Below are 8884 nucleotides of genomic sequence, written 5' to 3' on the forward strand. Positions count from 1 at the left end.
TCAAGCATCTGTGGAAAATCAATGCAGGAAATATTTGAGATGCAAAAGTCTGCCTCGTGGTTACTCATCCACATACTACCATATAGATGGTTATGAGTATTTTTGTTCTCTTTGACTTTGGTTTCACTCTCAGGTTAGTAGGTTTTGCTGATTTCACTTTCCTACTTGTTATTAATTTTTCATTTCACTGTTATATTTACAATTTCTCAACTATACTTCAATAAAAAATACAATAAAAGAAAGATAAAAGAGAGTTCACTGTCATGGAAAACCATCACATAAAATATTAAGATTAGAAGGACCTTAAGATGTTGTCTAGCTTATATTTCTGTGCCTCACAGTGAAATTGTACTCAGGAAGTGACTTCTAATGCTCATCACAACTGCGGACAGGCAGTGCGGACAAAGGGACAGGGTTGAAGCTGGTGTTGTCAGACCGCTGGTGGGGTCCCTGGTACCCCACCTGGTGATGAGCTAATGGCTGAAGTTCTCACCTTCTTCATCTATAAAATTGCACAAATAATCACCCTGCCCATCTTGTAAGATGGTTGTAAAATCACATGTTGTAATTCAGATCAAAATAGTTCATTAATGGCGCACTGCATTGTGTATTCAAAGATAAGTTTATGGAATTTGCCAGGAATTTTGCTACACGTTATGTGGAATGTGCAGTACCTTCAGTCCTTCTCTAAATTCAGAACATTCCCTGATCTTATGAAACTTACAATTCAGTAATATCTCTTTAGAGAAGAGGGGAAAACAACAAAGACAAAAATCTGACTTTTTTTTTTTGAACACTGGAATTTACTTCTCGAATTTGAAATAACTCAGTGCATACTTCTCTGATCCACGTCTACTGCCATTAGCTCTATTTTGCTTTTTTCTTGGCTGATGTAGTTTCTTTACCCTTTAAATGAAGGCTTGAAAAGCTTAAATGCAGTGGAAACATCCCAAATGTCCATCAGCGGATGGATACGCAAAATGCGGTAAATACATACAATGGACTATTATTCAGCTTTAAAAAGAAATAAAATTCTGAAACATGCTACAACATAGATGAACCTTGAGGATTTTATTCTAAGTGAAATAAGCCAGACACAAAAAGACAAATACTGTATGATTTCACTTGTATGAGGTACCCAATCAAATCCATAGAGATGGAAGGTAGAATGGTGTTTGCCAGGACCTGGAGGGAAAGGGAAGTTATTATTTAATTGGTATAGACTGTCAGTTTTGCAAAATGAAAAGAGGTTTGGAGATGGATGGTGGCGATGGATGTGCGACAGTGTGAATGTACTTAATGCCACTGAACTGCACACTTAAAAATGGTTAAAATGGTAAATTTTATGCTGTGTATATTTTACAACAATTTTTTTTAATGGGAAAAATAAAGCAGCCTAAGTGCATTGTAAGTGTGTAAATCCAGAATTAAAAACAGCTGTGCATACTTTTCTAGTCTTACACGTCTGCCACAAACAGTAAGCATTCCATACACCTGTGGGGCTTGTTGAATTGCACTGGATTTCTGCATATCAACTTTCAAGTGACTTCAATGAATTTTTCTCAAGGTTGAGCTTTCTGGACGAAGTTCGAAGGCATTATAAGAAAGATGACTGAAATAGCTTTCAATAAATACTAAGTTTCAAGTATTACATTAGAGAAAAAGAAAGAATTACAGGGAGTCACTTTCAAAATGAGTCCATTTCAGCCCAATAGTGTTTCCAGCCCTCTAAATGACCGGGATTGCTGGTAAATGTCAGCCCTTCCATTAGCAGGGAACTTGGGCAATCATCTGGTCCAGCCCGTGCCTTCGGGCAGGTAAGATATCATCATCCCATTTTGCAGATGTGGCAATCCTTGTGCCCAGAGAGGCAAAGAAACTTGTGTCAAGTCACACAGAAAGCGGAGGAGTGGTGTCCAGAACTCGGGGCTCCCGCTTCCCAGAACCTGTGCTTATTTCTGCTGCATCATGCTCTGGTTTACGTAACTTCTCTGAGTCTCCGTTTTCCCACCACATTCTAGAGTGAAAATGTATCCGTTCTAATTATTGTGTAAAAATTCTTTGGGTGTCCCAGGCTGTTGCTTATCTGGGAAAAGGTGGGTGGTTATCTGGAATCAAGTTCTGGATTCAAAGTCTAAAGACAAGAATCTGAGCCTGTGATCTTGGATGAATTGGTTAACCTCTATGAATCTGACTCTTTATCTGTTTAAAAATATGTCAATTCAAAGTGTTTTTGAAAGAGTCAAGTGAGGCTTGTTAGTGCATGTATTTTGTATCGTATAAAGAAAAGAGTTTTCAAAGAGTAGTCCATGAAGACTTGGGGGTTCCCCAGACCCTTTCAGAAGGGTTCCAAGAGCAAAACTATTTTCATGATAATACTAAGCTGTTACTTGCCTTTCTTCACTGCAAATTTCTCACAGGTATGCAGTGGGGTTCCCAGAGGTTACATTGCAGGTGGTTTTGTAACAGATTGAATGCAGGAGCAGAAATGAGATGTCCAGCTGTCTTCTATTAGGTTAGATTGTAAAAAAAAATAGGCAGAAATGTTAAACAATGTGACTCTTCTCAATTTTTTGTTTTGAATATAGTTATTTTCATTAAAATGATATTTATGTTAAAACGTAATGGGTTATTACTATTATTTTAGATGAATTAATAAACATTTCAAAATTTTTTCAGTTCTAATTTCTAATATGGTAATATTGACAGATATAACCGCATACACAAAAGCTCTTTGAGGGTCTCAATTTTTCAGAGTGAAAACTGTCCTGAGAGCCAAAAGTCTGAGAACTGCTGCTATAAAGTACTGTACAAATAGTAGATATTTTTACTTTATATCATTGACCTTTAAAGAAAAAAAGTATCACATGATAAAAAAAAAAGGATGCATGCGTCTTATGGAAAAGTTAGAGAATTGTAGATAAGTAGAAAGAAGGAAATAAACAGTATCAATAATCCTATAACACAAAGAACAACTGTTACCATTTTTGTTGCACTTTTCTCAGTATTCTCTCATTGTAAATATCTAGCCTGTGATCTTTACAGGCTTCGTCGGTCTTCAGAGTTTAAATTGGGGTGGCACGGGGAGTTTGGGGAGGTTATTCGCTGGCCCTCGGACCACCCCCAGGATCTCGGCTCCGCCCCAGTCATCTCTGGTTGTTTCATCGGGTGGTGTCTCGTGTTTGCTCATCACTGAGTCTTTGGTTACAACACGTCCATCTTTTCCTTCCTCTTCTGCTCTGCTGCTTCGGAGCCGGGGCTGCTAAGGTCCGCACAGCCCGCCGCCTCCTGCGGGTCAAGCATCTCCATCTCCGCGGGGCGTACCCCCCACTCCCCCATCCCCCCACCCACCCCAGTGCAATAGGCGGGAGCTCCGGGGCTACGTACGGAAGTGGTGGGCGCTGGGTCTGCTGGAATCGGTCCTGGGTGCCGAAAACCCTGGCTGTGGGCAGGGCCTCCCTCCTTGAGCTGTATTTTGTCCGACGGGCGCTGATGGTGTGCAGTTTTACCGAAAGCAGCTTCTTCCTCATCATCTCCCTTCGATTCTTGCCCACTTTCTAGTCCTGAGCTAGGAGCCCCGTGGAGGGCTAGAGACGGGGCAGTTTGCACACTGAGTGCCAAATATCGCCAGAAAGAGGCTCCCCGTGACGGCCAAGTTTCAGAACTTTAGGACTTGGTACTTTATAGCGGCAGTTCTCAAACTTTTGGGTCTCAGGACCAATTTTCACTCTTAAAAGTTGAGACCCTCAAAGAGTTTATGTGTCTGTGGTTATATTTGTCAATATTTACCATAATAGAAATTAGAGCTGAAAAAAATGTTTTAATATTTATTAATTCATCTAAAATAACAGTAACAACTTATTACATTTTAACAAATAATATTTTTATGAAAAATAACCGTAACACCATTTTTTATGAACTATAAAAAATTTTTATGAAAAAAATTGGGTACCTCACTCTTTCATAGAAATGGTGGGATCATATTTCTGCTCCATTTGATCTGTGGTTCGTAAGTTTTTCTTTTAAAAAGTTGGTGTTGATTTCCTAATTTGCAAAAATGTTTAAGAAACAGCATAGTTTTCTCCATCCTGCCAGTGCCCACAATGTTATCAACCTGTAGGACATCCCATTTCTTGCCTTTGAGCTCAAAACAAAAGGACAGCAAAATATTTGCTGGAAATTGGAGACAATCTACCACTATGAGTTTGAGAACTTGTTTGTTTTTGATTTTTTTCCATTTTTGGGGGGTTGACACTTGGGTTTGTGCTTGTGATTTTGATATTACATACACGTATGTTAGTCATCATTTCTATTGGCAAAACAGTTCTCAAGTCTTTAATATTTTAAAATTTCACAACATTTTCCGAAAAGCACCATGACAGCCAGGGGCTTTCCCACCTGAACCACCAACTATGGATCTCAACAGCAGACCATGTTTGTCTTGTCTGCCCAGAGATTTGGAAAGAGAATGCTAAGTCAGCCTCTTCTTTCTCAGAACAGATACGACTCAGAATCCACTTTAAAATGATGCAGGTTCTCTATAGAACTGAGGTATTTAGACAAAACTTGGAGACTCTCCATGTGAGAATCACAAATGGCTTAAAATTTGAGAAACCCTAAAGGAAAAATCCAAAGTTCTGTTTTACACAGCACAGAAAAGCGATCTCTGAGAGGTCCCTTGGTTACTTGCTTTAACGCTGCCTGTGCTACCTAAATGTCTCATTGGGCGAACGATGGCTGTTCTCTGGGCCCTGCACATTGACTCAGGTGAGACATTAACAAGCATTTTCTGATTTTACGGGGTATCAGACAAGTGCCTTAGGGTGCCCACCTTTAGAAGCATAAATAAAAGGGACAGTGCTTTATTTTGAAGTCTGGGCTAATTTCAGGCTTACTTAGACGGGAGATGTGTTAGTACATCTCTAACAGGTGCAAGTTGAAGCTGCTCATCTTTAAGGGCTGAGAGTGTAGATGGTCTTTGGGGATCACGTGACTGGGAAGGAGAGGTTAGGGCTGGCCTCGGGCTTGCCTGCATCCAGGTTTCTCTCCTTCCTCTCCCTTTGTCTGTCTCTCTCCTCTGCATTTTGCTCCCTTGTTGGTTTCATCTCTCAGATCTGTCATGTGGCCGCAGAGGTGGCCACAGCAGCTCTGAGGTCAGGCTTACAATTTGCCATCTGAAATGAAAGAGCAATACCTCCACCTCTGATTTGGAAAGTTCCAGGGAAGAACTGTGTAGGTCAGACTGGGTCCCATGCCAGAAGGGACAGAAAATTCTGATAAACAGCCTTGGGGGAGGAAAGAAATGTTCTGAAAAATGGTGAGGTAAGGAAGCAGGAGAATCTTGATGCCAGAAGGGGTTGGTATGTCAGACAGACTTACTCTATCAGGAAGGGAATGCCTTTTAACGTCATTCTTCTCTAGTTGATATTTCTTCTTTGACCAAGGTCAGTTTGCTGATGCCAAGAGATTGGTTACTTCACAATCTTAGAAAGATCAAGTTACTTAACCTTTCTGTGCCTGTTTCCTCATACGAGTGTGGCTTAATAATACTATATCTCATGAGGTAGTTGTGAGGATTACAGAATAGCGTCTACCTCACAGGGATGCTCTAAGGACCAAGTGCTTAGCATGGCCCCTGACACATAGTAAGTGTTGGGTCAAGGAAAGCTGTTGTGATTACCATTGTTATTAATAACAATGACAGAGATCCAATTAGGAGAATCTGGGCAAGAATGTAGGGCGTGGCCTTAAGAGAGCAGAAGTGCCGTCACCTGTCTGGGACATACGGTCAGAGCTCAACCAGAGTGTGGAGACAGAGCACCTTAGTTCCCCCCGTGTCAGAGTGGGGTTTATTCTTGGGACAAGGATGGATCTGCTGCTGAGTCTGGGATTCCAGCAGATCCTTCTGTAAAGAGAAGAAGAGTGGAAGATACCAACCTCACCTTGAAGGAAATAGCAGCTTAGCAGGGAACTAGGACTAACGGGCATGAACAGTTAAAGCAACAGTACGTACAGTCGTATTACAATCATGCAAAGTAAGACCTGCATTTGGTGAGATATGTAGGAAAACAAGAGCCTGAAATGACCTAAATGTTACCTGTGGGAATCTCTAGGAGATGGGAACATGAGTTGCTGTTGTTTTTTAAGATTATGGGTTTATTTTGTAATTAAGAAAAAAAAAGTGCTAGTTTTAAGTGATGTAAGACAGCTTATAACTCAGTTAAGAGTTCTGGAACACCACTGAAGTGAGAAATCCTGTGTTCTAGACTAACATGGGAAGATGTCATAAGGGGTGACATTCTGGGGACTCCTGAAGGATGGATGGGGTATAGATGTATGGAGCGGAGAAGACAACTCTAGCGAGGGGCCCTGAGCAAGTGGATAATCATGGCAGGTTCAATTATCACCTTATTGCCTCTCAGCTCCACGTCCACTCTTTGCCCTGCTTCCTGATTCTGGAGCTGGACCCTATGGACATTTCTCTTTGGCCAGCTGGCACAATGCCAGGCTCTGTCCTGCTACCATTGTTCAGGGGGTGGAGAAAGATCTTGACCAAGGAGGGCCTACAAAGAGCAGACCAAGATTAGCCAGAAAAAGCACAAGAAAATCATGAAGGGTCTTAACCTCCAGATGGAAGAGGAGTTCATTCGTGAACCGAAAGCCTAGTGAAACATCTTCCCAACATTGCCAAAGGTCTCCCAGGGCCTAACACAGCCAATGAGGCTTCCCCAGCATCTTGTCTTCCGGCGTGCTCATTCCTTGCCCCGATGGTCTGGACCTTTCCTACAGGTACCGACTTCTCATCAGGCTGAGCACACACTTGTCATACCACTTTACCTTTGCCTATGGTGTTGCCACTACCTAGAGCAACCTCGTTTACTCCTTGATGCCTTGACTATTTGTCCTTCAAAAGGCTGATCAGGCATCCTACTGATGTAAAAAGTTTCCCCTGAGTCTCTTTCCTCCAGCTTAAAACCTTCCCCCTGTACATCCTACTAGACTACCTCTCTTTCATGCATCATGCTATCTTAGGCTGATTCAGTGTCTGCTCATCTTTTCCACCACTGAACTTCTTCATGGCTTTAATGATCCCCTGTATCTCCAGAGACTAGCAGACTGCCTGGAACATGGCAGGTGAACTGAACCAATGTGGGCTGTGCCCCGACTGCTGAGAATGTCTTTTGAAGGCAGGATTATATTATTCTGGGAGATTAGAACACTCAGAATTAGTGGGGTGTCATTGTTAGGGGCAGGACAGCATTTTAGTGCTTCTCGTTTGGGAGATGTTGGTTAACCAATATCTATTCCAATAAATTCCATCACTGTCACGTTTCTCTCTGTCTGTCTTCTCTCCCTAGTACACATGCAGAGGTAGATGGTGGAGGAATTAGAATCTACCGTTAATCGGTCTGCCTTGGGCTCAAACTTTGAAATTACAAGAAGGAAAACATCTGGACTTCCTCATGAGAATCTTTGCAATGTCCATTTCTGTTAAAATGCCTTTTTGACATAAACAAGGGGAAAGTTCATAGGCGTACTATAGAATATTCATCACATTGCTGGCATTCTGCAAAGAATTGGGCTGGTTAAGTGGCTCCCAGGTCACTCTTACCTATCCCAAGCTGAGAGCATCTAGATTTTGATTGGATTATTGCCAGAGCTCATTAGCATAGTGTACCTTGACCTGGATTAGGGAACAGCAGCTTCTGCATAGAAAATGACCAGAGCTTGCTGGGACCTGAACCAGAGATGAGATTTTTATGACACAGTTTTGTCTACATCTCCATAAGAAGTCAGAGGTAAGGAAACCATTACAAAGTTTCAGTTGTAAGATTAAAAAAACATGGGGAAGTAATATACAGCATAGGGAATATAGTCAATAATATTGTAATAACTGCATATGGTGACGGACGGTAACCTGTGATGATCATTTTGTGATGTTTAAAAATATCGAATCACTACGTTGTACACCTGAAACTAATATTGTAAATCAATTATACATCAATTTTTAAAAAAAGGTAAAGAAGCCAGAAATCCTGAGGAGAGACAAATGTAAGGGATGTGATAATGGCCACCTCATTTCTACAGGGTTTCATTTGTTCTGGTCAGTTTTCTGTAGAAATAATGAAACTTGAACAAGTTTCAAGCTTGGCCCAAGTTGCTTTGAAAAAAGAAAGTCTTGACAAATGGAGTTTTTTAATCCTAGAGGAAAACTGAATTGGCTTGTTTATGTTTTAAAGGCTGCAAACCGTCTTTTCTTCTCTCCTGTGTTTTGGTCTTAACTTTCAGAGAAATATTAAGTTCATGTTCATTCATTTGGCAAGAATTTATATCAGAAAAAAATTGAAAAAGCAATGTAGTTTTCCTACAGCAGGATTTTGATTCCCCTTCCCTTAATTTAAAAACAAAAGAATTATATCTATTTACATTGCCTAGGCTTAAAACAATGTCTTTGATTTTTTGAAATGTGAATCCTGTTATTCAAGGTTTTTTAAAAAGGTCAACCTGTTCCAGTTAGCTGTAACAAATTTTAGACCATCCAAGTTACTGTTGTTAATGTTAAAGAAGTACATAAAACCGTTGCTATCACATTTATCCTTGATATTTGCATCTAATATACTTGTTTAAGTCTGAATTAAAGTCAATCTGTGGCATCATTTCTTCAGTAACTTAGTGTTTATTTGCCAAACATAGAATTTGATTTAAAACTCAATGGGGATTTAATCTTGCACATCAGTGTTTGAACTGTGGGGCAGGGGTTTCATCTTTTTGAGTCTTGGACCACTAAGTTGTAGGTGAGTGTGGGTAGTTGCATTAGGGAAGGAAGAGACTCCTATTAGATTGTCATTTAGTGGCCAAGAACTTCATTTATATGTTCAGGTCA

The sequence above is a fragment of the Balaenoptera physalus genome (assembly GCF_965194825.1).
Source record: "Balaenoptera physalus genome assembly, chromosome: 11".
In the NCBI taxonomy this organism is placed as follows: Eukaryota; Metazoa; Chordata; class Mammalia; order Artiodactyla; family Balaenopteridae; genus Balaenoptera; species Balaenoptera physalus.